We start from the raw sequence: 21,719 nt of genomic DNA, 5'->3' as shown, positions 1-21,719 counted from the left end.
TGCTTCATACACTCCATGCTAGGAAGCATTTTTGGAGGCATACTACTTATCCTGTTTCTTATTGTCGGAATAGTGATTTTATTTTTTCTGCAGTGGGTGTTCCCTCCCATCATGCAGCCAAAGGGAGATAGCATGCCACATGTGCTACTGTGTCATGAACGAATGATACAGGATTTTGCACACCCTTGCTTCAGGAACGTAATGATAACTGTTTTTTGCCCTTATAGCCTATCTGGTTACATGGCATGCAGCCTGTATTTTGTTGTCTGAAGTTCCCTTTCGAGTGTACCCTGGTTGTATACCTCAGAATGCCACCGGTCCAATCTACAGACATAAAACTGCTGGCGGGTCCATTGAGAATACACCTGCACAGTTGCTCTGTGCGATTGCCATCTCTACAAGATATATATTACGAGCCTTCCCTGGATGCCTCAGCACCTGGATTTTTGGATCCTGGATTGTCTTCAGCAGGAGCACTAATGGCTGTCATGCCTTCAGTGGCTGCTGAATGGGCTGGATTTGACCATGATTGTTCATGGGACTTGTGAGAGGGTTGCCAACAGAAACATCATCTACAGCAACTGGGCAACTGGGAACAACAACATTATTTCATCTGATTTCTGAACATTTAAACAATTGTGCAATTTTGAGAAAGGAAAATGTTTTAATTTAGCTGTTTTGCTTTTACATACAGCTTTGTATGTGTTTGTTTGAGGTTATCCTTTAAAATGAACTTTGGCTTTGTTCTGATTTTACTACTAAAGAGCACTTTCCTTTGAAGACGTTTTTAGCTTTAGTGACTTACATTTTAGCAAATGCTTTAATAAGCTTTTAGTCACCATACAAAGAAGGAGTGGGTGTTGTGTGATTACATAGGCCCCAGGCATAGAACACCACCATTTCACATGTTCACGTTTGAAGTTGACATCTTTTTTTCAGACTGTGACATTTGCTTATGCACCCAAATGGGATAATATTCTCAGAAACAGATTTGCTTACACTTACACTTATTTGTGGGCGCATTATGAGGCCCTTGAACATTCTGGGGAATTTTCCAATGAAGGACTAATGCCATCTGTATGAGCAGGGTAATCCACATGTGATGCTCTAAAATGGAACCATCAACAATTCATTTGCATGGTCCTGCTTAACCTTTACTGGAACTCTCTGAATTAGAGAGAATACATAAGTCAACTCTTTTGACCATTTGAATGACTTCACATCCAATCTCCAGGCCTCATGCAATAGGTCTGTAGTAGTGCATTTTCCTCTGAGGAATGAAGTATGTCTGAGGGAGACCAATCCTCTTTATCAACACCTGAAATACCTGGATCTTCAATGACACTGAGGGCATTGAAGATCCAGGTGCCGTACCCCTACGATCATGGGGTGTATGAACCGTACCCTATGTGATTGTGTGGCTCTCCATACGCATTGCTCATATGCGAGGTTTACCGTACGAATCGGGTACTCATTCCCCGGTCCGGATCGTACTTGTCGGGTCGTACGGCATGTTTACGATTCGTACGGTTCATTTTCAGGGTCCGTATCGTACAGATTTTCCCTTGCTTTTCGTACGGTTCGCAATGATTCGGACGTATTTTTTTACTACGGATCATACTACGCGATTCGGACCGATTTGTACGATTCGTACGGAAACGGCTACGAATTCGAATCGTCGTACGGATTTGTTTCCCGAATCGGAATCAACCCCATTGTGAGCATTGTCTATTGCTTAAGCCTTTTCTTAGAGCCCTTGAAAGAATGATAAGGTCAACCAGGACTCAGCATCTCAGTCAGAGACAAAACAAAAAACATTGTCCTGCCTCCACTACTCCCAAATGATCCCCCTCATTAGTGGCACCATCAGCCACCAAATCTGAACCATGTTCTTGGCTCAGCTTAGATTTTAGGTCTACAGCAGAGCAAGTGGTCACAACAAGGGGCTATATTTTACATAGGGTGGGATTTTTGGATCACTGACAGAATATCGACAGGTAGAATATGAAGCTACCAAAATATTGATGCAAGAATATCGATGTCCAGAATATCGAAATCCTATCTACATTATGGTAAGTACAAAAATATTGAGAGAAAAAAGATCATCAAAAATATCATTCTTAAAAATATCGGGTTTTTATAATGTTGAAAAAATTGTAAAATAAAGTAAATAATACATATAATTAGAAGAAACATAGTTACAAATATTTTAAAATGATTAAAATCTATAACCAATATATAACGTAAAAATAAATTAAACACATGTATATAAAATATAATATATAGATTACTTAATAATATTCATAAATAATTATTGTAATAACTTATAAATTGTTAAAAACATTTTATAAATTATAAATACACATATACACATACAACAAAAATATTAATAAAACTATAAAAAATATTATAACAAATTACAAAATTACAATATTTTTTATCTTAATAAATTATACACTACATTAACAAAAACAGTAGAGAAAATATTGGATAGTGGCGGAAATAAAATTGCTATTCCTGCTCTAGAAAGTGTAACAGTAGGGAAAGTGTTGGAAAGCGTAGAGGTAAAAAATACTTTTCCCACTCCAGTGAGTTCCACAGTAGGGAAAGTGTTGGATAGCGTAGGGATAAAAATTACAATTCCAACTCCAGAGAGTGCAACAGTAGGGAAAGTGTTGGATAGCAAAGGGGTTAAAATTACTATTCCCACTGCCGAGGTTGCAACAGTAGGGAAAGTATTGGATAGCGTAGGGGTAAAAATGACTATTCCCACTACAGAGAGTGTAACTGTAGGAAAAGTGTTGTATAGCAGAGGGTTCAAATTAACACTCTTATCAATTAAATACAAATTTAAATTAAATAAACAAGAAATTAATTATCAATACCTGTAAATACAAAATTGATAATTACTTTATTATAATTAATTTACTTCCCACCCTATTCCCCTATAAATCCACAACCTGCTCCGATTTTTTTAAATACAATTAATATCATTATCACTCAAATAAAAATTGATTACCAATTAATAATTAATTAACAATAAATTAATTAACAATACCAACAAATAAAAATTAATAATTACTTAATTAAAATAAATTACTTCCCACCCTATTCCCCTATAAACCCAAAACCCACTTCAAAACTAAATTAACACAATTAATAGAATTATCAATTAATAAATTAATAAAAAGTAATTACCAATTCATAATTATTTAACAATAAATTAATTATCAATACCAAAAAATAAAAATGTATAATTACTTTATTATATTTACATTAATTCCCACCCTATTCCCCTATAAACCCACAACCCGCTAAGGTACTAAAATGCAAAATTTACTTTAAAAAAATTACTAACTTCTAAAAATGTAATACATATATTAAAATAAAACACATTAAGTAACAAAAAATATAGTACACATACATATAAAATACATACTAAAATCCATAACACTAATATAAACATCGATATTATTAACAACGATAATTTTGCAAATGCTATTACTAACTTCGAAAAATAACAAAAATGATATTTCTTACCTTCAGGTCGATATTGTGGTCACCGATATTCTTGATGTCAATATTCTGTCCCTTTGATATTTACAACTCAGTACTTCTGTAGTTCGAAATTAAAAACTCGATATTATGTCTGTGCACCGTGATTTTCAATCTTCCATTATAATCATGGCCATCATTTTTTGTTTTGGTATAAAACATTAAAAAAGGGAGCATCAGCATACTACAGTAAGAAAAAACACTTATAAAACCATGTAGGTTAGAAGCAATTGCTTATGAATGTTCATGTGCCAGAAGAATTTCCAGCGTTGCAGAAAAAAATTCTAGACTTGCAGTCATACTATGGAAGAGCACTAAGGGGGTCATTAGAATGACAGGCGGACTTAGTCCGCCCGCCATCCTATCGGGACTAGGGACCGCCCGCTGTAAGGGCAGGGGTACCGTGGGTAGAATTAGAATACGGCCGCCATAGTGGCGGCCGCATCCTGCATTTATAACATTGTGGCGCCCGCCACAATGCCATAAATGCATGAATGCATTTGCATACACAATGCGGCAGGCACCGCGCGGTGCCTACCGCATTGTTTATGCAAATGCAGGGGGTACCACAGGTACCCCCCGTGTACACCCCCCACCCTTCCTTCACTTTGGGGGCCCACAGGGGGCCCCCAAAGTGAAGAACGCATGCCTTTCCGTGGCAGCAGCGCCGCAACGGAAAGGCACCTGCCCAGGCCCATCGTAATATGGCTGGCGGTGTCTAATAGACAGCCCCACCATATTATGCCTTTTCCGCTCGGCCGCAAGGCGACCGGGGCGGAAAAGCAGCAGATGGTCTTGCCATCCGCCGAGGTCCTCCCCACCATACTAATATGGCAGGGGGGAAACGAACGTGGATGTCGGGCGGATTGCCCCCGCCAGGCTGGCAGTAGCCACCGTCAGCCTGGCGGGGGCAAACTGCCCGACATCATAATAGGGGCCTAAGAATCTGCCAAAAAACAGCAGAAGTGTCATCCACACCACTGGCTCCTTAGCCATTTATTGGACGAGGTGACACCTAGTAATAATAATAATGCAACTTGTAGAGTACATGGCTACTTCTTACAGTGTCCCAGAGCTAGGATACTGACTTTGGAAAAAAGTGTTACCCAATGAATGAGTAGGTCTTAGCCATATCTAAAGAGTCAAGTTTTCAGTTTTTCCTGAAACATGATCTGAAGGGGCTAGATGGAATTCAGAGGGTAAAGAGTACCACATTTTTGGTACAAGCTGGCTAAAGCTGCTACCATCCATTCGAGCTTTTGGAAATGTTGGAACAGAGACCTATTTTGCTGCAGCCGATCTGAGGTTTCTAGTTGGGACATAAGGAATGATCGTGGACTGTAGGTAGATGTACAAGTAACATTGTGATTACTACTATACTTCGACGTTTCCTTTTTTAGTAGGTGGTTCAGCCCAAGATCCCCCCATAGCTTTCTTCCCCCTAGTCTTTACCATAGCAGGGCTCTGTGTGCTACACTGGACTTGCGGGGAACCCATTGTGGGGATCAAAGGCACCTCACATGTCAAGCTAGGAGCTGTTATATCACAAGCTAGTTCTAATTCTTTACTTGAAAGTGATTGGGGTATCTGGGCACTGGGCAATGAGCCTCCCGAGATGGTACAGGTTCCAGTGAGAGCCTTCGCTCTGTTGTCTGAATCTCATGCATTAATGCAGATTCTGCTCTATTTAGGAAAGCATCTAATGCGCCCACCACCCTATCCCCAACCTTTCTTTTACTCATATTTAAAGTACCTCAATGCCACACGATTAACAAGAACCAGACTAGCTTACAAACAAAAATCTCTAAGAATGAATATAATGCTTACAGTTCACCGCAATAAATGTCAATAACGTGGCCCAGCCCGGCCTCCTCTGGGCTCTGACGGGCGCGGATGGGCGTGCGTCCCGTGCTGCGGGAGGTCTCAAGTGCTTTTGAGCGCCTCCTGACGCTGTGCTGTGACGCGATAGTCCGCACCACTGGAGGATTCTGGGGGTGTAGTCCCCGTCCGCTTCTTGGCACAGTGGCGGTCATAAGAGGCAGTACCAGTTCCACCTTGGACTGTATTTGCAAAGACCAGCAGGGCAGCGGTGAGTGTTTCAAATTAGGGCAACAAAAGAGAAAAAGGTCCCGCACTGCGGGAGGCCTCAAGTGCTTTTGAGCGCCTCCTGGCGCTGTGCTCTGACGCGATAGTCCGCGCCACTGGAGGATTCTGGGGGGTGTAGTCCCCGTCCACTTCTTGGCGCGGTGGTGGCGGTGGCGGTCGTAAGAGGCAGTAGCAGTTCCACCTTGGAATGAATTTACAAAGACCAGCAGGGCAGTGGTGAGTGTTTCGAACCAGGGCAACAAAAGAGCAATAGGTCCAGCGCTGCGGGAGGCCCCAAGTGCTTTTGAGCGCCTCCTGATGCCGTGCTCTGACGCGACAGTCCACGCCACTGGAGGACTCTGGGGGGTATAGTCCCCGTCCTCTTCTTGGCGCGGTGGTGGTGGTGGCGGTCATAAGAGGCAGTAGCAGTCCCACCTTGGACTGTATTTGCAAAGACCAGCAGGGCAGCGGTGAGTGTTTCAAATTAGGTCAACAAAAGAGCAAAAGGTCCCGTGCTGCGGGAAGCCTCAAGTGCTTTTGGGCACCTCCTGCCGCTGTGCTCTGACACGATAGTCCGCGCCACTGGAGTATTCTGGGGGGTGTAGTCCCAGTCTGCTTCTTGGGGCGGTGGTGGTGGTCGTAAGAGGCAATAGCAGTCCCACCTTGGACTGTATTTGCAAAGACCAGCAGAACAGCGGTGAGTGTTTCAAATTAGGGCAACAAAAGAGCAAAAAGTCCCGCGCTGCGGGAGGCCTCAAGTGCTTTTGAGCACCTCCCAGCGCTGTACTCTGACGCAATAGTCCGCGCCACTGGAGGATTCTGGGGGGTGTAGTCCCCGTCCACTTCTTGGCGCAGTGGTGGCGGTGGCGGTCGGAAGAGGCAGTAGCAGTCCCACCTTGGACTGTATTTGCAAAGACCAGCGGGGCAACGGTGAGTGTTTCAAATTAGGGCAACAAAAGAGCAAAAGATCCATTGTGATTACACAAAGGCTGAATCAAGTGTCTCTAGCATGATAATGAGACCTTATGTGTTGTTGCTGACAATGCATCCACACTTGGGTGTGTGTATTTCCAGTGACACATTATATGAAAGAAATTTCATCATCTGATACGGACCTTGGTGGAATTTCCACCAGAGATTCCACTCTAAAGTGTCTTCTCTCATCACCCAAACAGGCACCTTAGTGCAGAAACATCTTTTCCTTTGACTGAGAACTCCAATTGCAGCTGACTTTCCACCAACAGTGTTGCACAGCCCTAGAAAAGATCTACCACATTGGCAGATGCAAATTACGCCAGCAAAACCTAAAATCTAACACTTGGTGTAGCGTGTTCTGCTGTCCCAGAGTTGCAGTGTTCATGCAGTGTCAGGTGCAGAATTCAAGACTGAAGTACCCCCAGGGTTATGTTTTCAACTCCTCCAGACTTCTTTGCTCACTCTTTTTACTGTACCCCCCACACACACTTATGCTTGCAACTCCTCTGTATAGCTCTGCAAACCCTTTTCAGTTAACAACTCCATGGTGATGCTTTCAGTTCCTCTGGACTACTTTGTACCTCCTTTTAACTTAATTGTAATGACCTGGAATAACCTTCTCGACCAGAGCCACAGGCAGACGACAGAATCAGATATTTCAAATCTGTATTATTCCTTATATTTATAATCATCTCTTAAGGTTGGATCCCCAACCTTTTCTATCAGTCAGGTAATCATTGGAATGTATTTAACCATGTACAAACTGCTTCCAGCCGCGGTCGGCAATAGGAGTTCCTGCAGGGCGGTGGCATGCGGAGGGGGAGCGGCAGGGTGGGGGTATAGTAATGTATGGATTACGGAGTTTAACAGGTAAGTCAACATATAAATAAATAAAACGAATTTCGTTGCGCGCACTGCATCGCATTTGGAGATTGGAAACTCCATAATCCATACATTACTACCTCCCACCCTGCCCCTCCCCATGTCACCGCCCTGCAGGAACTCCTACTGCCGACCGCGGCAGACGGCTTTGTACATCAGAGACTCATCTGGAGGGACGCAGAAGCTTGCCAAAAACTCATCACCACCAGGAAGGGGAGACACACCCCAGAGCTATAGCAGTCATAACACTATATTAACCAATCTTACTAATGTTAAAGTAAGTATTCCTTTTCTGATGAGAATTGTAATGGCTAAGTGACAGTTCCTTTCATCAAGCACTGGTAACCTGATGCGCTCTAATGTTTTTTAAAAACATTCCTCTGAAGAAAGCTTGCAAGAGCACATGATCTGGGGAGAAAAGGTTTGAATTATCAGTTTATGTGATGTTACAGTGGTAAAAAAGAAAGCAACTTCACATTAACTATTTGTGTGGTCAGGAAAATGTGCGTTTTAGAAGGCGAAAATCTTGTTTTGTTAAAATACTTGAATGCATTTCTTTGTGAAGATGGGAGCATGGAGACAAAGTCCTTGAATCCGTGAGAATGGTTTATTTCGATCCACAAACAAACAGATGTTTCCTCAGGAAGCAGAATTACCGCAGGGCATATTTACAAGGGCTTTATCTATGGTTGTTTGGCTTAAAAAGCCAAAATAGCGGAGATAAAACTATCACCCTATTTACAAGAGGGTGCTAACATGCATAACCGCATGTTAGCACCCTTTGTCCCAACGCCTCCCTTTCCATCTCTAATGAGATGCAAAGTGGGTGTTACTGGGCGTACCCCGGATGGTCAACCTTGCAAATATCGCTGATGTTCACATCGTGATATTTACAAGGCTGCCCCAGCATTTTAACACACGTTAGTTTTTGGAGAAATCCGCTTTTTACTCCAGAAACTAACATCTGCTAAAATGCAGACTTACCTAGCCCTAACATTGGGGTGGATTATGCTGATACGACCATGTGGGTCCTATCAGCAAGGTTATCGCTGTTTTGCAGGGAACATCGCTGGAAAACCAGTGATGTTCCTGCAAAACAGAGATAACCTCGCTATCTCTGGAATTTTAATCGCTTCGGAAGAACGCGTTGTTAATAACGCGCTACCAGGCCGATAAATTCCAGAGATAGCCTGCGATAAAAAAATTATCGCTAAGCACGGCCAGCGATAATTATCGCTGGCCATTGATAATATGCCCCCATGTTTTTTTAACTCCACTCCTTCAATTTTGCACTGACAAATTTCGGCAGGTGAAACTTGCCGAAATGTATTTGGAGAACAATATTTTGAAAAACAATGACACATGCAGAACTGAATACTATAAACATCTATTGCTGTATGCAATTCCTCAGCTTACCCAAGCAAGCTCTTAATCAGTTATATACAGCACCTGGTGAATACCTCACCTGAAGAAATCAGCTTTTACTGTGTGCACGTGAATGGTGCTTCATTTGTAAAGGAATGAGTTCCAGTGCACAAAGCTCTGATCATAAGCCTGAGGACAGTGCAGTTAAATGTTAATGTGCTCAAAACCAATGCTTCGTGGTTTTTATTCCACATCGTGTCTGTTGGACTTGGCCTTTTTCCCCAAATTTTTTTCGCTTTTTGCTCCCCTAACTTCAGGATGTCTCCCCCATGGTAAAGGTCACTGAATAGGCCATGTGTGGTGTGAGATGCCATGTTAATGTTAAATGCAATGCAATGGTGTGTACACTTATTTCCCCCCATTGTAAACATGTACCCTGGTGAAATGCTGCATTTGTGTTTTGCATTTGAAATGGATGCCAAGGCTGTGCGTTGTACCACCTGCCTGCAGGAGGTTAGCAGTCTAGTTGTTAGGTACCCATCCACCCCAGCATTTGGAGGGAAAGCCTGGCAACCAGGGCGCTCTACTCCTCCCCCTGAGCCAGTTTAGACCAGTTAACCACAGAATTCCAGAAGGCTCTGGCACTGTCTGGGAGGAGGGTGTAAGTAAGGGGGATGTGCCACCATGTGGGGGGAGAGTGAGAGACAGACCTGGGACAGGAATCTGAGGGGACCTGTTGCCAGGGGATATCGCCACTTGGGCCTGTGTGCTGGACCCTGCACCCATCCAGAACCCTCCTACTGTCCCCAGGGCTTGTGGAACCCCACTTCAGGAGTTCAGGCTGCCGTGTAGGAGGAGGGCCACGCTGCAGTGGGGATGGTGAAAGCCTACCACCCTGTTTTGATGATGCCCCCACTAACTGCTGACCTGGCCCAGTAGTGCCTACTGCTCTGTCCCCCCGGGCCCTTGAGGAAGGAGGCCCCCCTAGGTCCCTGAAGCTGCTGGGACCCTGCACCAGGCAAGCGCTGCACAAAGAAGCGCATAGAAGGGCAGGAGCATCGTGGACTGGACCCCCAGTAGGTGAGGAGTGTTACCCTGGGGCTTGCTGTTGGGACTGTCCCCCCTCCCTGCGCTGTGCTGAAGAAGAGCTGCCTGGCCGGTTGGAATTGTGCCTGCGAAGTGCTGCCTGGCCCAGGATGAGTGCCCCTGTCAAGCGCTATACTGCCTGGGTCTGCAAGAAGCTGTCTGCCCCCCTAAGCGCCACAATCCTAAAGCGCTGTGGGCCCCGTGGAAGCGCTGTGCTGCAGAAGCACTGTGTGGGTCCAGAGATTGTTGTGGCCCCTGAGGCGCTATAAATGACCAGCGCCAGTCTGCCCGTGTTTTGGCGCTCTTGGACTAAGTCTTACTGTTGCGGGTGCCTACCCTGCATTTTGGCGCTGCTGGGTGAATCTAATTTAAGGCGGGAGCCTACCCCGGGCTGTGCCCACAATCACAGCCGCAGCCTGGTACATGTAAAGCGCTGTGGGAGGAGAGCGCTATATGGGCAACTCACCGCCGCTGCCCCGGGTCCTCTGGTTGTGTGGGCCCCGAAAGACTGCTGCCGCCTCAACGCGCTGCTGTGTCCTCGCAGCGCTACCCAATTCACAGCCGCTGCCCGGCGCCCAGGTCGAGGAGTACCCCCGGCGGCCCCCGGAAGACTTGATTAGGCCGCCGCGATCTTGCAGTGGGCCGCGCTAGGCCCCGAAGCTTGCATCCCGCATCACGTGACGGAGACGCGTCGTCAGTGATCACGCCCCGCCACGCAGCCATTGGCTATGGCTGCCGTGCACCCAGATGTTGCTCCACGATTGGCCGCTCGGGCCGAGCCCCTTCGCGCCTCACCCTCGATTGGTTCCCGGGCCTCCCACGTTACTGAAGGCCCGGGGACAGGAAACCACACCGCCGGAGGGCTCGGAAGAGACCGAGAGCCCTCCCCACGAGACACCAACGCCAGGGGCCCGGAGTGGCCCGAAGAAGAAGGTAACCCTGCGGGGTCTCGTGAGAGCCGGAAGGAGGCCCCAAGATCGCCCCTCCCCGAGGGGAAACTGTTGTTGGGCCCCGTTGGCCCCAAGTAACCCTGAAGTGGTCCGAGCTCCTGAGATAGTTGCCTGACATAAGAGCAACAGGAACTGAGGGCCCCCCTTCAATCAGCCAGTAGGTCTTGGAGGACTGCGTGGTAACAGACGTTAACCCCTAGCTGGGGGATACTCCTTTCCATGCTACTGTCAGCCCCTACTGAATGAAATGTGTATACTTACCTGATGAGATGGTTATCTCTCTGGCCTAATGTGATGTTGCCTGATCTCTAATGATATGTGTATTCCTGATTGATGAAAGGTTTATCCCCATGCCAGTTGTTAATGCCAGGTGCCGCATGGTTCTTTTCAGAGGAGACGCGTATGCAGGCCCTGCTGTGTGTTTATGCCTAATTTTTATCTTTATGCAGAGGGCTGGCTGTTATATGCAGACTGATGTTACCACTGAGGTTAATATTTTACGCCGATTGATTGATTGAATGCTGATGCCATGCATGAGGGGTCTTCACGCCTAATGATTTATTTTACACTACAGCCTTCTACCCAGGTGATGCTAAGGATTAATACCTGTGTTGGCCCTGCGATACTGACCCTATGTTTATGCATTTACTAACATTCTTTTCATTTCAGCTGGACACTAATGGACTTACTTACCTTTTATTCTTTTTCACATTTTCATCGTAAATAATCCCCCTGACATCAATTGCCCTGGCGCCCATTGGTGCCCTTTTGTGATTACTGGGCTTTATTGTGTTTTACCTTTGCAGGTTGAAGACAATACAAAACGTATTCTTTTCCAACCAGAAGCGGTGTCGGGTACCTTTTGTAGTGTGCCTGGTGTGTCGTCAGTGGGTACTGCGTGGATGCTTTGCACATGTCCTCTGAAGTTTGGCCTGCCCGCTCTGCTCCATGTTACCCCCTGTAGAATTGGTAACCCCATTTCTAACAGTGTCTCTTTAATCCACTAGCAGATACCCCCTGTCCCAATATATCACTCCTACAGATTCCTGCTTTCTCCCTTACTGACGGTTTTCAGTTTTTCTCTTCCTTTCCGTTTTGTTTTTATCTCTCTCTTCCTCTTGGTAAATGTCTGACGCTAGAACTGCCTTTCGCCAAAGTTGAGTACCAGTGGCCCCCTTCAGCAACCGCCACCTCAAATTAAGGACCGGCGGTAAAGAGTCAGTTCCAAAATAGGTTCACAGAAAAAGTTTCCAGAACTAAGCATAATCTTGCTTTCTCATTTCCATGCGGCTAGTTCTGGGCTTCAGAAATAAGCTCAGCAAGAGATGCCTGTGGCTTCTGCACGGAAAGTTTGATTCCCCAGTCACTTACTTTGTTGCAATATTCGCTTTTATGAACCATCATAATGCTAATATTTACATTTCAGATTTGGTTCAGCAGCCAAATTGTCCTGCAACCGAAAAAGTAATGTAATTTTGATCCGAACTGATGTATGCACAAGGATTTCATTACATGAGCTGAGCCAATAAGACATTTTAATTTTGAACTTATGAATGGATATCAGTCAGATTTAAGGAGGACATTGATGAAATACAATATTATGGAAAATAACTGCGGATTGCCATTAAGAGCACGCTTTAATTTTATGCCAAGACAGTCTTAAACAATTTTGGCTTAAAAGCTTTTTTTCATCTGACATAAATTCTCATACAGACCTATTTACTTCTAGAGAAAGAACAATTTCTTTTGACGAGACACAGCCTTCGTCAAATTTAAATTAGGCTGGCAAAGTTTCCTAAATTTCAGAATTTTGTGTTGGATGATATTCACAAAATGCCTAAACATTTCACATTACGTGATTGTCTGTAGTTTTTGTCGATGCATGCATTTTTGCCCATGCTCATGCGAAAACATTTTCTGCTCCAACCAGTACCCTGGCAGTATTTTATGACCTTTTATGAAAACTATGCCTTTGTATGAAAAATGGCACACAAGATAGGCGTAAACCACATTTCTATCTGAAAGCCACATTTTACATGAGTTTATGTAATTTTACATAATTGCAATAAAAAAATTTACAATTGTGCACATCCTTAGTAAGGATGGGTCATTAACAAGTGAAGAGCTCAGTATCTGTTTGTATGACTTTTAATTATGCATGATACACATTTATTTAAATCACTGGGCTTTGCAAAATAAACAGTATGGATAGAAATTACAATAACAACCAAATAGAAGTGATATCAACCTAATACAAAGAATAATACATTATGGAGAGAGAACAAGGTAATTAATACTTGATACATTCTGAGCTTTAAGGTGTGCTATTTTACCTCAAAGGTCTTATAACCAGTCAACTCATGACCAATTAACTGTCATTGCTTCGCAAATGATGGACCGAATGCTGAATAAATCATTCATTCACCCCCCAGTCAAGAGATCTGAGTTAAATCCATTGTTCCTTTGCTCACCATGCCACCCCAGTTTAGACCTAGCCATATGCAAATTAGTCTTGACCCTTTGCCTCTTGGGAACAGTCCAGCCTGAACTGCCAAGCCAGGTCTTCCCTGGACCAGAAACAAGCATCCTGGGACCAGTTTCTGGGTATTACCCTTCATCAGCAAGGTTAGCTTGAATCCAGTGGCACAGTGAGCAACTGACCCACGTCTGGGCATACCCATCCCACTTAGGGTGTAAAGTGCCATGCAAACGGAATACTGAATAACAGCCAAATAGAAGTGATATCAAGTTAATACAAAGAATAATACATTATGGAGAGAGAACAAGGTAATCATTACTTGATAAATTCTGAGCTTTAAGGTGTGCTATTTTACCTCAAAAGTCTTATTACCAGTCAACTCATGACCAATTAACTGTCATTGCTACGCAAACAAATGATGGACCGAATGCTTAATAAATCATACATTCACCCCCAGTCAAGAGATCTGGGTTAAAGCCTTTGTTCTTTTCCTCACCTTGCCACCCCAGTTTAGACCCAGCCATATGCAAGTCAGTCTTGACCCTGTGCCTCATGGGAACAGTCCAGAGCAAACTGCCAAACCAGGTTCTACCTGGACCAGGAAGAAGCATCCTGGGACCGGTTTCTGGGTATTACCCTTCATCAGCCTGGCTTGCTGGAATCCAGTGGCACAGTGAGCAAGGAACCCACGTCTGGGCATACCCATCCCACTTAGAGAAAAAAGTGCTACACAAACAAATGATGGTCGGAATGCTAAATAAATCATACATTCACCCCCGGTCAAGAGATCTGGGTTAAATCCATTGTTCTTTTGCTCACCATGCCCCCCCCCAGTTTAGAACCAGCCATATGTAAATCAGTCCTGACCATGTGCCTCATGGGAACAGTCCAGACCGTCATTGGGCTTTAGAGTATATGTACTGTATGGAGTTGGGGTGGGGAGGGCAATCCACAAATTAAACTGGTATCCCTCCCCCAAAGTTTTGTCCCAAGAATGGGGAATACTAGCATAGACCTGTGAATACTGGGTCCTTTTCAGTGTGTTTTCCCCAATTTTGGAGGCGAATCCACTCATATTTTCTGTCCACTCAGGGCAGGCATAATGTATAAGAGGGAGTGCGGGGGGTAAGATTTAGGGTTAGGGTCTTGGATAGCATGGCAACCAAAAGAAGTCTAGAAGGACCATCGCCTTCTCACTCTGTGATGCGTTCCGGGTGGGAGGCAACGTAAAAAGTGTGCCTACTTCCAAGGATATGACCGTTCCCAGAGTCGACCCTCCTTTAGAGGGAACAGGGAGAAGGTAGGATTGGGGGTGGTCAGAGGTATGACTGTTAGGAGTACTTTTGCTCCCCCATTTATGGTGCTCTGGGATACTGGGGTGGAGTGCCACTCAGCCCCAGACTCTGACATTTGCATGGGGCTGTGTTTGTCTCTCTGCTAGAGGGGGAAGCACACCCGGGCCCAGACATCGACCGTGGCTATTTTTGTCTCAGGACGGAGGCCTCCATGCATGCTGCTGTCTTTGGCTAGTGACTGTGAGTAATCTGTAGGGGAAGTGGGAGGGGGCATGCAACCCCAGGAACTGCGCTTAGCCTCCGGCGGACTGCTGTGTGGGGAGGGGGAACAGAATGTGTGTGGGAGCCCTGCCTGCCCCTTGTGATAGCCTGCAACCACAGGCTTTCCATATGGCCGAGTGTGCCCTTGAACCAAGAAACAAGTCTGGATGTGTCAACGCATGGTATGCTTTCTATATGGTACTGCAGGGGTCAGGCTGGGGTCAGACTGGGCATCTGCCTGCAGCCTCTTTCCTGTTCACTTCAAGTGGTTTCACTGGGTGTACTTCTGGACCTGATGGCTTTGGTGTAGAATTCTTGACTCCGGATTTGGAAGACATACGATTATCAGGTTCTGAATTTGTGAAATGGCTATTTTCAGACCCAGAGATAGTATCCTACTAAGAATTGTGAGTGGTGTAAATTTACCCATAGTTGCAGCTCTAGGTAGAATACCACCACACTTAATGAGATCCAAAGTAGGCAAGAGACATAACAACGGAGCATTACAGACTTTGGGGGCAAATGTACTTATGAATGGGATGATGGAATGGCACAAGATGGAGGAAAAACGCAGGAGGACTGGAAGAAGGGAATGGGAAGGCAGCCTTAAGTACCGAAGATACGAGGACAAACAACATAGCTGCTGTTCTCCCAAAATAGGTTTGCAATGTGCCCTTTGCACACATATTATTTTTCAGGCATCAATATGAGAGCACGGGATGAAGTGGCCAAGGGTGTTTGTTTGGAATTCAACCAGGGCTTTTTAAATTTTTTTTAAATTAAGATACGTTTTGGAATCACTGGAAGCTTTAGATTAATGCGAGATGCATATTACCTACCTTAGTTTCCCCAGGAACTCCTAAAATTCATATTGGAGACTCTTTATGTCCTGGATTTTTTTAAATAATAAGCCTTATTTTTGGTTTGAGTTATCCATACCTGCTATTCCTAAGTAGACAATTCTTGAAGCAGGAATAATTAGATTATCCAATACTGCATACCGATCTAAAGTAATTCAGTCTTTTGAATGACCACTGAATTCTTCTGAATGCTTAGATGCACAAAAATTGTAGTTTTATAAAATATTTATTAAAGCAGTTGTCAATTCAATTCAATTCAATACTTTATTTCGGTCTACTTTTGACCATAAAAGTACATAAGATAAAAATACAACACATTAGGTTTAAAAATCATCATTACAGCAATTTACAAAAATTTTAGCAATCCTGGTGAATATACCAAATGACAAGGATGGGGGAATTATTTCCACATTTCATCAATAATTTACTAATAAAATCAGTTATGTTTAAAAGAATACAATAATTATTTGTATAGGTATAAAAATAAACAGGGGTGTTAAGTTAAAAACTTACATTCCATTAAAAATGTGAATATTAATATACAGTCAATCTATCATTGCTGAGATACTCCGGTGTAATGTTATAAAAAAAGAAAAAAATGGACAAACAACATTTTAAGATAAAAGTGAAGTGGACTTTTTCCTCCTTGTAACAGTATAGATAAAGTGCTGCTGCAATTACAATTTTAAACCACTTTTGGCTCTATGGAGCATTACGTTCATAAGGAACCTAGGGCCAGATGTAGGTAAGTTAATTTTACCGATTCATAAATACCGAATTTTACCGATTCGGTATTTATGAATCAGTAAAATTGAGGGGGGGAGATGTAGAAAGAATTGGTAATTGAATTACCGATTCTGTAAGACTGGGTATTTACCGAATCGGTAAATACCGATTCGTTAATGCCCATTGATTCCTATGGGTTTCAATGCCCATAGGAATCAATGGGCATTACCGAATCGGTATTTACCGATTCGGTAAATACCGATTTTTGCAAGGGTGCAGGGGGTGTCACTTTGACCCCCTCTGGCACCCCGATTTAAGGCATGTGTGACATGTGGCACACAGACATGCCCTAAGGGCATGTCCGTCTGCAACATGGCATAGGTGTGCATGCATACATGTGCATGCACACCTGGAATCGGTATTTTACCACCCAACTGGATTGGGTGGTAAAATACCGATTCGGTAAGGCCTGTGGGACTCAGAAGAGTCCCACCTACATTTCAAAATTACCTAATCGGTAAAAATACCGATTCGGTATTTTACCGATTTGGTACATTTACCAATTCGGTAAATGTACCAAATCGGTAAAAAGGGCCCCTACATCTCAAATGACTATTTACCGGTCGGTAACGGCCGAAATCGGCCGTTACCGTTCGGTAAATGGACACCTACATCTGGCCCTAAGACACACAAAATACTATCAATCGAGTTGTATCAGATCGTAATATCCGCTCAGCCTGTCTACAGTGTCTTAAATTAAGGTTGTTGTATAAAGGTTTAATCCATCTCTCTCTTGAATATTGATAAGCCGGGCAAAAAAATAAGACATGCATATCATTTTCTATGACAGATGTGACATTTTTGCAACAACCGCATTTGTTGGAATCTTTATCTTGTGCATTGCTGCCCCATTTGGATTTCTTATCATTGGTCTGCAGGACCCCGTATCTAAATTTAAGATATAAAGATTTTGCTACCGGGGGGGTAGACCTCATCCAAGAGAATTTCAAATTTAGGAATGTCTTTGAATTGGAAAAACCTTATAGTCAACAAACCTAAATTGGTATCCTGTATCAGTTTGTTACTTAGGTATTTCCAAAATGAGCGTTTTGCTATTTTATTGCAGGATTTTGTTAACTCTTGAGGATTTTCCCAGTAGTTTTATAATCCTATTCTTTTAAAGCAAGAGGCAATGTGTTTGAACCATAAAATATCTTTTTGAATACCCAAGGGCATTATCTCTTGTAGTCCCGTTCTGTAATAGATAAGCTCGTCTGTTGTCCAATTTCTTATCCAATACATAAGGGGACGTAACGCAGCAAGACTAGAAGTACGCTGTAGATTAATGTCTAGGAAAACCAGTATCATCGGTGTTCTATTAGGTAAGGATAATAGTCTTCGTACAAAATTGTTTTCATCCACTTCAAAATTACGCTTACAGTGTGGACCCCAAAGCTCTGCTCCATAGAGGGCTGCTGACTGGGCCTTAAATTTAAAGACCTTGATAGCAGGGGATGCAGCCTTAGAAGTACTCTCTCTGTGTTTCTTTATAATAGGCATAGAATTTTGGAGCGGTACTAATTTTGTTTTTACCATTTGGGGTTTCCATGACATTTTGGAGTCCAGCGTGATACCTAAATAATTAAAATCATTCACATACTCTAATCTTTCCCCTTGCAATCCCAACTTTTTTCTAAATGTTTTACTTGGGTTAATGGACATATATTTTGTTTTGCTAGGATTAATTTCAAGTCCTATTTTGATACAATATAAATGAAAGGTGTTAATCAGCTTTTGGAGGCCACCGTGAGTCTGAGAACTTAAAATGGTGTTGTTAGCGAAGAGTAATGCGGGAATCACATCCCCTCCTAACCTTGGTGAATCGCTCTTACTTCCTTCACGGAAGGAGGGGATGTCATTTACATATAAGGAAAACAAGGTTGGTGCCAGCGCACAACCTTGCCGTACTCCACGCTTCACTGGAATTTCTCTCGTAAGTTCTCCCCTTGGTCCCCATCTTACTTTTGCAAAATTATTTTCGTGCATCCTGATAATTTTAACTAGTAGTTCGTCAGGTACTCCAAGGTTTTTCCTGTGGGTCCAAAGACTAGTTCTGGGGACCAGATCGAAAGCGGCTCTAAGGTCCACGAATGCTACGTGCAATGTTTCATGTCTGATCGTAATCTACTTCCAACATAAACATTGAAATCTAAAGACTTGATCAATAGTGCTGATCTTTTTTCTAAACCCTGCTTGGAATTTTGTTAATAAATCAACTTCTTCCATCCAAGATGAAAGACGCAACAATATATGTCTAGCAAATATTTTCTGTGGAATGTCTATCAGACTGATCGGGCGATAATTTGCCGGATCAAGTCTGTTCCCCTTTTAAAAAATCGTGATAATTTCAGCCCCCTCCATGTATTTGGAATTGGGTCAAAATTTGCTATAGCGTTGCATAGAACATTCATATAAGGAGCCCAAACTGTCAAATCGTGTTTTAATAGGTCGCTGGGAATTCTATCGGGGCCTGGAGCTTTACATGATTTTATTGTTTGTAAAACATAGTTTCTTTTATGGAAAAATGTATATTGGCTGCCTTTGCTAGCTCAATCATTTCGTCCATCAGAACAAAATTATTTGTATTAGGTTCAGTATTGGATTCAGAGAAAGCCCAGAAAAATGCTTAACCCAGGTATCTTCGTCTAAAAAAAGATCTCTATTTTTATTGCCTGTCCTATTAGCTTTTGAGTATAAATTCCAGAATCCTGCTTGATCCTTTGTCATGACGGCATTTATAAGACCTGCCCATATCGCTCGTCCCAAGCTTTCTTGGCAGCAACTATTGTTAGACTGTAGGCACGCCTTTTTTCCCTAGTTTTATCTATATCTTTACTTTTTTTTTTTTTTTTAATTTTATTTTTGTTGTTGCTAGCACATGGTATAAAATGACAGTTATTCGTTCAGCTGAGCAGCCTCAACATTCAGCTGCCTACGATCAATAGAGCAACTTTTGCATTTTACCCCCCCCCAACTTAAAACTTGCTACTTCAAGGGTCAAAGTTCACGATCCGGCACAGTAGTCCAGTGTAACATTGGCGTGTCCATGGGCCTCTAGCCACGTTGAACGCACTTACTTGTAATAACATTCTCGCCTGTAATTACAGTGCCCAAGTCTTTGTGACAGGTTCCGTACCCGGGCTCCATCCCTCCCTCCCCCCCACTACTCCAGATCCACCTCGCCCCCAGAGCTGTCCCCATCCTCTTCCTCAGGAAGAGGCTCACAAATGTCCCCCCTATATGTGTTCCATGGTGTCCAAATTCTATTCCATTTGCGTGGATTAAGTCTTTGTTGATACACAGCCCTCTCTGTCACCATAAGCACATCCATGTTTCTGCACCACTGTGCCAGAGTTGGCGCCTCCAGTGCCCCCCAGTTTTTTGCAATATCACGCTTTGCCATCATTACGCCAATGACCACCCAACTCTTCGCATGTAGTGACAGGTCTGTTGGGCCCCACACATTTAGGAGGCAGATTCTGGGATCGGGCGTGAACCGGGTCTGGAGGGTTTGGCCGATCGTGCGTGTTACACACCTCCAGTAGTTCTGTATAGTTGGACAGGTCCATATAGTGTGGAACAGTGTACCCTCCTCCCCACAATTTCTCAGGCAATACGGGTGGTCTGCTCTGCGTATTTTGTGTAGTGTCGTGCGGGTGTAGTAGACCCTGTGGAGTATTTTAAATTGGACCAACCTGAATCGGGTGGAAATACCTGCTTCCCTGGGAGATGCCAGGGCTGCGTTCCAGTCTGCCTCGTCCAGGTCCCCAACCTCGTCCTCCCAATATTCCTTCAGTTTTCCGAGAGGATCCGGCAGGTTGTTTAGCAGTTTGCGGTAAGTGAGGGAGGTTGCGCTTGACTCCATGTAGTCCGTGAGCAATCGGTCCTCTAACGGAGCCGACTCCGGGGGTGTCACGCCTGGGTCCAACACTGACAAGAGTGCGTGTCTCATTTGTATGTATCTATATGTTTCTGTCACCTCAAGGTTGTATTGCTCCCTCAGGGTCGCAAAGGAGAGCACGCCTTCCCTCGTCCACAGGTCGCCCACCGTAGAGATCCCAATGGTGTCCCATTGTTCAAACCCTTTTGAACTGCGCAGGTTACCGAGGGCTTTGGTATCCCATAGTGGCGTGAGTTTAGTAATCACTCCCTCCCATGCCAGCCGTCTTTGCGCTTTGTGCCAGATGGCTACTGTGTGTTTGGTAGGTCCCTCCAGCTTCCTTGCTATGCCTTTGTTGTAGAGTGGGGCTAGAAGGGTGGATGTGCCCAGTTGGCGTCTATCCGCCTTATACGCGGGGTCGTCCTGTGCTGCGTGGACCCACTGGTTGATCACCTTGAGGTGTGCGGCCCAGTAGTACAGTTCGAGGTTGGGGAGGGCTATCCCCCCACTATACCAGTCCCTGGTTAATTTCACCTGCGCAACCCTGGCTGGTTTGTCTCCCCACAGAAGGCCGGATAGTTGTGCCGACACTTGACGGAAGAACGTTACGGGGATCATCGCTGGCGTATTCTCTAAAACATAGAGGAAGCGAGGTAGCGCCATCATTTTGAAGAGCGCAGCTCTACCTAGGAGTGTCAAGGGGAGATTTTTCCAGAGGCGCACGTCTGATTTTAGTCTGTCTAGCTGGGGCTTAAGATTCAGTTCAAGGAAGGTTGAGTGGTCCCCCGTAATCTGTATCCCTAGGTATTTAAAGGAGAAACGTTCTATGAGCAGTTGGCAATCCTCAGGCAGGGCTGGAAGGTCGCCCTGCACCATATAGAGTACGGACTTGGACCAGTTAAGTTTGTAGCCTGAAGCCGCACCGTGGCGTTCGCACAGTGCCAGCAAAACCGGGATACTGTTCACGAGGTCCGTGAGGTAGACGAGCATGTCGTCGGCGTACAGGGATACCCTATCCTCCCATCCACCTCCCCACTGTATGCCTTTCAGCAGCTGGGTGGTTCTAATAATCGTGGCCAGGGGTTCTAGCACTAGGGCGAACAGTAGTGGCGAGAGTGGGCATCCTTGTCTCGTGCCCCTTGCCAGCGGAAACTCCCTTGAGATATGTCCGTTCGCGGTTACCCGCGCCACGGGCTCGGTGTACAGTAGTCTGACCCACGATATGAACGTCGGGCCAAAGCCCATGTGTTCCAGGACCGC

This window comes from Lissotriton vulgaris, chromosome 8, assembly GCF_964263255.1.
Source record: "Lissotriton vulgaris chromosome 8, aLisVul1.2, whole genome shotgun sequence".
In the NCBI taxonomy this organism is placed as follows: domain Eukaryota; kingdom Metazoa; phylum Chordata; class Amphibia; order Caudata; family Salamandridae; genus Lissotriton; species Lissotriton vulgaris.
This window is presented reverse-complemented; position numbering follows the sequence as displayed.